Source organism: Amblyraja radiata, chromosome 30 (genome assembly GCF_010909765.2).
Source record: "Amblyraja radiata isolate CabotCenter1 chromosome 30, sAmbRad1.1.pri, whole genome shotgun sequence".
Lineage (NCBI taxonomy): Eukaryota > Metazoa > Chordata > Chondrichthyes > Rajiformes > Rajidae > Amblyraja > Amblyraja radiata.
Genome location: NC_045985.1, coordinates 5,592,605 through 5,600,156, shown reverse-complemented (window position 1 = coordinate 5,600,156; position 7,552 = coordinate 5,592,605).

The following is a 7,552-nucleotide window of genomic DNA, read 5'->3' as shown; positions in this document are numbered from 1 at the left end:
TATTTAAGAGGGGATTAGACGTGGCCCTTGTGGCTAAGGGGATCAGGGGGTATGGAGAGCAGGCAGGTACAGGATACTGAGTTGGATGATCAGCCATGATCATATTGAATGGCGGTGCAGGCTCGAAGGGCCGAATGGCCTACTCCTGCCCCTATGTTTCTATGTTTCTATGCTGCCTCACCCGCTGAGTTTCTCCAGCATTTTTGTCTACCTTCGATTTTTCCAACATCTGCAGTTGCCAAGCTTGCGCCGTGTAACTGCGCAGGTCTTTGCATTACTTGCTGTCGCCATCTCCTGGTTGAAACCAGCGCATTAAAATGAAGTGCAATGGAGATCTCCAAAATGAAGTGCCGGAGGAACTCAGTCGGCTGGACAGCGTCTGTGGAAGGAAAAGAACAGGGAGGGCTGAGGCAGAACTTCGCCCAAAAATAAAGTGCCATTCGAGGATTAAATGGGAGCTTCAATCTGGTTCCAAAACGTCACTGATGCGCACAGTTGGTCCTTGGAACATGAACCAGGGAGCAGAAGTGCAAGTAGACTAAAGCCTCTCTCGTCTCTCATCACAGATGCTGCCTGACCTGTTGAGCATTTGCTGCTATTTCAGATTTTCAGCGGGGTTTTTTCATCGAAACTCCAAAAAAAAAAGGGGAGAGATTCCCAGTGAAAGCGTGGGGGTGAAAATTGGTGTCCGCGCCGTAAAAAAAAACCGTCCCGAGCTCGTAGCTGAGGTAGACTCCCACATTCCCGGGGATGGTTGGTAGGTATTTACATTGAAGTTGTCACCAGCTCTTTGGGTGGTCCAGAATCCATTCACTAGCGTCAGGTCGACCCGTCTCTTCCTCTCCTTGGACTCTGCGGCGACTTCCGGACCCAAACTTCTATTATCTGCGACCTCCACCTCCCAATGATGTCTCCCCGACGCGAAACCCACCCATCCCAGTGCACAGGGCCAGACAGTAAACCTCTTCCAGGTGTCCGGGAGTTTCCTTTGTCTCCTGGTCCATCCTTTTGTGTCTAACTCCGTGTTCCCAATTCATTGTTATCCAGGCTTATTTACTGTTTCAGGTGTCTCTCTCTGTCCCATGAGAATCAGGTTGTTGTTACAAGGATAGACACAAACGGCTGGAGTGACTCAGCGGGTCAGACAGCATCTCTGAAGAAAAGGAACAGGTGACATTTCGGGTCAAGATCCTTCTTCAGACTGTTACAAGGATGCTTGGCTAAGGGACGCATTGAAATTTAGTGTCGCGAATGCAAAAGCTTTGTTGAGAAGGGCTGCATTCGAGTTTCTGCCTCGATGCGTTCTATGTAACAGCTCAACAAACATCTGATTGCAGAGAATTGTGGACGCAGCCCAGACCATCACACAAACCACTCTCCCTTCCATCGGCTCACATAGATACATAGATACATAGAAAATAGATGCAGGGGTAGGCCATTCGGCCCTTCGATCCTGCACCGCCATTCAATATGATCATGGCTGATCATCCAACTCAGTATCCCGTACCTGCCTTCTCTCCATACCCCCTGATCCCTTTGGCCACAAGGGCCACATCTAACTCCCTCTTAAATATAGTCAATGGATTGTGGCCTCAACTACCTTCTGTGGCAGAGAGTTCCAGAGATCCACCATTCTCTGTGTGAAAAATGTTTTTCTCATCTCGGTCTTAAAGGATTTCCCCTTTATCCTTAAGCTGTGACCCCTTGTCCTGGATTCTCCAACATCGGGAACAATCTTCCTGCATCTAGTCCAACCTCCGCAGTCACAAGTCCAACCTCCGCAGTCACAAGTCCAACCTCCGCAATTTTGGGGACAGAGCCTTCCCCAGGGCAGCTCCCAGGCTCTGGAACTCCCTCCCCCAACTGATCCGCAATTCCGTGTCCCTCACCATCTTCCACTCCCGCCTCAAGACCCATCTCTTCACCTCTGCCTATCCTTAGCCCCACGTCCCCGTCCCTTTTCATCTGTGCATTAATTGCCTCATACTGTGTTTTGTATTGAATTCTGTCTTTACTTTGTGTACTAGTCATGTCTCTATTTATTTCATTCGGGTCGAGGACTCTGTCGGGTCGGACCCCACCTCACCCATCCCGACGTAGTGCAGCCCGTGGAGTGCAGCAGCAGCGCCTCGCCCGTGGCCCCGTCGGTCGGTCGGCTGTCCGACCCCTCGCTGACCGCCGACACCACCTCCTTCTCACGGCCTGTCATCGGTTCATGAGTTGGACGGAGCGCCGGACTGTGCGCGCGGCCCCCGGGCCAAAACACCTCAGCTTTCCCACGCGCGGCCTATACAGTACAGTATAACCTCGAAACCTCCAGCATGTCCAAACCCTTAATAATCTAATATGTTTCAATAAGATACCCTCTCATCCTTCTAAACTCCAGAGTATACAAGCCCAGCCGCTCCATTCTCTCAGCATATGTCAATCCCGCCATCCCGGAATTAACCTGGTAAACCTACGCTGCGCTCCCTCAATTGCAAGTATGACCGAGGCAAGAATTCTCCTATGGAAAATTGCCTTGATTTTTCCCCAGCAACACCGACATGATGGGCCAAATGTAACTTTGTTTTGAGTTTGTTCTCAAGCAGCACAGGTGTGACCTTTATGTGTGTACGAGGCGTTCCTTCGTGTGTACCAATTTAGATACATTCACAGCGCAAGTTTAACAAAGCTTCACAGTTAATGCCATGTTTAATTTTAGGATGAGAGTTTAAATATTAACATCAAATTAAAAAATAAATATATACTGTCTGACCCGCTGAGTTACTCCAGCGTTTTTGTATCTATCTTCGGTTTAAACCAAAGCTCCTCTAGTATCTTTGGTTTAAACCAGCATCTGCAGTTCATTCCTACACGTAAGAATTTCTGTTCCGTTTTAGAACATATGACATTTTAAAACTCTCTGTTTAAGAAAGAACTGCAGATGCTGGAAAAATCGAAGTTAGACAAAAAGCTGGAGAAACTCAGCGGGCGAGGCATCATCTATGGAGCGAAGGAATATGAGACGTTTCTGGTCGAGACCCTTCTTCAGACTGACGTGTGGGAAAAAGCTCCGCTCTATGATCTTTGGTTGGGGTGGAGGGGGCGGGAAGAAGAAAGGAAGAGGCGGAGACAGTGGGCTGTGGGAGAGCTGGGAAGGGGAGGGGAAGGAGGGAGAAAGCAGGGACTACCTGAAATTCGAGAATATTATAAAAATCTCTTGAAAATATATTTCAGAAGTTGAAACATTTGCGGAGTTGCTCCTGCATGTGAAATTGTTAATGTTTATATCCAAATTTTGAAAGTGAAAAACTGCTGATTGCAACTAGTCGACTCCAGAAAACATGTTCCTGACGCTCTTAAAAATAGCGGAGTCAGGGGATATGGGGGGAAGGCAGGAACGGGGTACTGATTGGGGATGATCAGCCATGATCACATTGAATGGCGGTGCTGGCTCGAAGGGCCGAATGGCCTACTCCTGCACCTATTGTCTATTGTCCATTCACTGTTTTGAACTCCCTATCAGATTATAAAATGACCTAAGATTTATAAATCAAAACACAAAGTGACGGAGTAAGACAGCGGGCCAGGCAACAGGTTGAGGTAAGAGAGAAGGGCAGATGCTGGTTTATACAAGAGATAGACACTAAGTGCTGGAGTTACTCAGCGGGTCAGGCAGCATTTCTGGAGAATATGCACAGATCATGTTTCGGGTCGAGAGCAGACTTCTACATTTTGACAGTGACATAGTTCAAGTTCAAGTTCAAGTGAGTTTATTGTCATGTGTCCCTGTATAGGACAATGAAATTCTTGCTTTGCTTAAGCACACAGAAAATAGTAGGCATTTACTACAAAACAGATAAATGTGTCCATATACCATGATACAAATATATACACACATTAATTCCTGCAATGAGGGGATTGACATATGAGGAAAGGTTAAGTAGGCTGGAACTCTACTCTTTGGAGTTTAGAAGAATGAGAGGCGATCTCATTGAAACATATAAGATCGTGAGGGGCCTTGATCGGGTGGATGCACCGAGGATGTTCCCAATGATCGGGGAAACTAGAACTAGGGGACATAGTTGCAGAATAAGGGGGGGCTCTTTTAAAACTGAGATGAGGAAGAACTTCTTCACCCAGAGGGTGGTTAATTTATGGAATTCACTGCCCCAGGGAGCAGTGGAAGCAGAAACTTTAAATATATTTAAGACTAAAATAGATGTTTTTTTAGCTGCCAAGGGGATAAGGGGCTACGGGGAGAGGGCAGGGATATGGACCTAGGTATGGTTAGTATAGTAAGACCTGAGTGATCTCCTGGACAAGTGTCGATCGCCTGGATTGGGGTCGGAGAGGAATTTCCCGGATTTTTTTCCCGAATTGGACCTGGGTTTTTATCCGTTTTTTTGCCTCCCCCAGGAGATCGCGAGGTTCTTGGGGTGGAGAGGGGTGATAGCGGTATAAAGGGGAGGGTAGTGTCTTGTGTTCTGTGTCTTGTGTCTACTGTTTGTGGGTAAGTGTGTCTGTTTAGTGTTCAGCCATGAGCGAATGGCGGTGCGGGCTCGACGGACCTGGTGGTCTACTCTCGCACCTACTTTCTATGTTTCTATGAATAAATAAACTGGTAAAGTGCAAATAACAGAAAGTGGTTATTAATAATCAGAGTTTTGTCCGAGCCAGGTTTAATAGCCTGATGGCTGTGGGGAAGTAGCTATTCCTGAACCTGGACGTTGCAGATTTCAGGCCCCTGTACCTTCTACCTGGAGGTAGCAGGGAGATGAGTGTGTGGCCAAGATGATGTGGGTCTTTGATGATACTGCCAGCCTTTTTGAGGCAGCGACTGCGATAAATCCCCTCGATGGAAGGAAGGTCAGAGCCGATGATGGACTGGGCAGTGTTTACTACTTTTTGTAGTCTTTTCATCTCCAGGGCGCTCAAATTGCCGAACCAAGCCACGATGCAACCGGTCAGTATGCTCTCGACTGTGCACCTGTAGAAGTTAGAGAGAGTCTTCCTTGACAAACCGACTCTCCGTAATCTTCTCAGGAAGTAGAGGCGCTGATGAGTTTTTTGATAATTGCATTAGTGTTCTCGGACCAGGAAAGATCTTCAGAATTGCTGATACGAAGAAGCGACTCTATTGACTTGGTCTTGCAGAAAGAGGGATAGGGAGAAATTCTGGTTGTGTATCTGGCAAGTGGGTTGCGGGGGGGGGGGGGGGGGGGGGGGGCTGTAAGCAGAGCTGCATTTCCCCCCAGGTCCGCATTCAGACTGTCTGTCTCCATGTAAGTGTAGGTCATGTCACCCCCAGGTCCGCATTCAGGGCCACCACTCGCAAGGAATAGAAGGCAGCGATTATATTTGTCCACCCCCTTTCGAGTATTGTACAAACCATCCCCCTCTGGAAATTCATTATTTTCGCTTTAAAGTAGAGATCCCGTTGACTTCTGAACGACATTGTGACCTCTGCGTGCACCGGCATTTTTGTTTCTCCAAAGCAGAAACAATCGCTGTGTGAAAGGAAATCAAAAGCCCTTTCTGGCATTCCTCATTTTTTGTTTGTCAATTCCTTTCATTCCAGCAATGTCTTCTTTTGGTGGGGTGGTGGTTGGGGGTGAGGGGGGAGGGTGAAGAGCTGACAGTGAGAAAAGACCAGAAGACCAGGATCAGTTAAATGACCTGTCTGGCGGGTCCCATTGTTGAATGTGGGAAGGTGTGATCTCAAGAGACAAACAATGTGGAGAACTGTGAAACTGGTTACACGAAAAAGTAGGAGGAGGGAGTGAAATTTGTGTAAACAGTATTAGAAAGATAGAAATTAGGTGCAGGAGTAGGCCATTCGGCCCTTCGAGCCTGCGCCGCCATTCAATATGATCATGGCTGATCATCCAACTCAGTATCCTGTACCTGCCTTCTCTCCTTACCCCCTGATCCCTTTAGCCACAAGGACCACATCTAACTCCCTCTTAAATATAGCCAATGAACTGGCCTCAACTACCATCTGTGGCAGAGAGTTCCAGAGATTCACCACTCTCTGTGTGAAAAAGGTTTTTCTCATCTCGTTTTTAAAGGATTTCCCCCTTATCCTTAAGTTGTGACCCCTTGTCCTGGACTTCCCCAACATCAGGAACAATCTTCCTGCATCTAGCCTGTCCAACCCCTTAAGAATTTTGTAAGTTTCTATAAGATCCCCTCTCAATCTAAATTATAGAGAGTATAAACCAAGTCTATCCAATCTTTCTTCATAAGACAGTCCTGACATCCCAGGTATCAATCTGGTGAACCTTCTCTGCACTCCCTCTAAGGCAATAATGTCCTTCCTCAGATTTGGAGACCAAAACTGTACGCAATACTCCAGGTGTGGTCTCACCAAGACCCTGTACAACTGCAGTAGAACCTCCCTGCTCCTGTGAGATACAAAATCAATCACAAACTCTTCAGAGACAAAATCAAAGAAACAAGTTTTCCTTTATTACATTTCTGAGCAGAAAAGGGTGTCCCTCCTCTATCATCCTCTAGAGACACACAAAAATGGAGGTTGTATCTGTCTTTTATACCTTTCTTCACTATGGTCACCACCTCATGTCTCCCCATCGAGCTTCGTCCAATCATAACATAAAGCCCACATTCCCACGAGAACGTCCAGAAATGTCTCGGAACATCTCCTGACGTCAAAGGCTTCTGCTGGAGTTTTTATCTGTTACTTCTTTATCTAGAAGTTCCCTCTGTCCTGTATATTGTTACTTTCTTCGACCAGCAGTTTGGCTTCTGCTGACACCTTATTTCTTTCTAAGTTATAATTTTCAGAGTTCTAGTATAAATCAACCATCCCTATTAACCCTTCTCTCACAATCCACCATTTTTCTTTTTGCTACGCAACTCTTGATTTATACTATATCTTCCTTTTCTAGTGCTAGCAGCAGATTCTTCGCCTCCCTATCCTCCTCTCGCTAGTCATACTGTGTTCTGAAGGCCATCATGACGGTGCTGTTCTTTGTCAGGGCTGTCTCTATAAATCGCTGAGCCAGACCCCGTGCGCAGGGAATGATACAACATCCGAATAGGCACAAAGTCAATGGTTCCTTCCCTTCACGCACAGTCCATGGGCTGATATTGTCCGGTGGGGCCTCCACAGGACCCTTAAATCGGCTTGCGTGTGTCCACCCTTTTTCTTTTTGTTCGTACTGCTGTCTCGGTGATTAATAACACAAGGTAGGGTCCAGTCCACCTAGGTTACAGCTTTTCTTCCTTCCATGATTTTACAAGATCCCAGTTATCTGCTTTCACAGAATGGAGTGGCAAGTCGAGATCGGGACTCTGTGCCAGCAGCCCCTTGGTTTTTAATTCTGTAATAGAACGAGATACTGCCAGTAAATAGTTCCTTAAGAAAACATCACTACCCTCTATGGTGGGTATTCCTTCTCTCTTTCCCCAAATATCTAACTCGTTCAACCTTTCTCTTATAAATATGCCTACCAAAATTATACACCATACTCCACAATTGACCTCACCAATACCTTGTACAATTTAACATTACAACCCAACTTCTATAAACAATGCTCTGATTTCA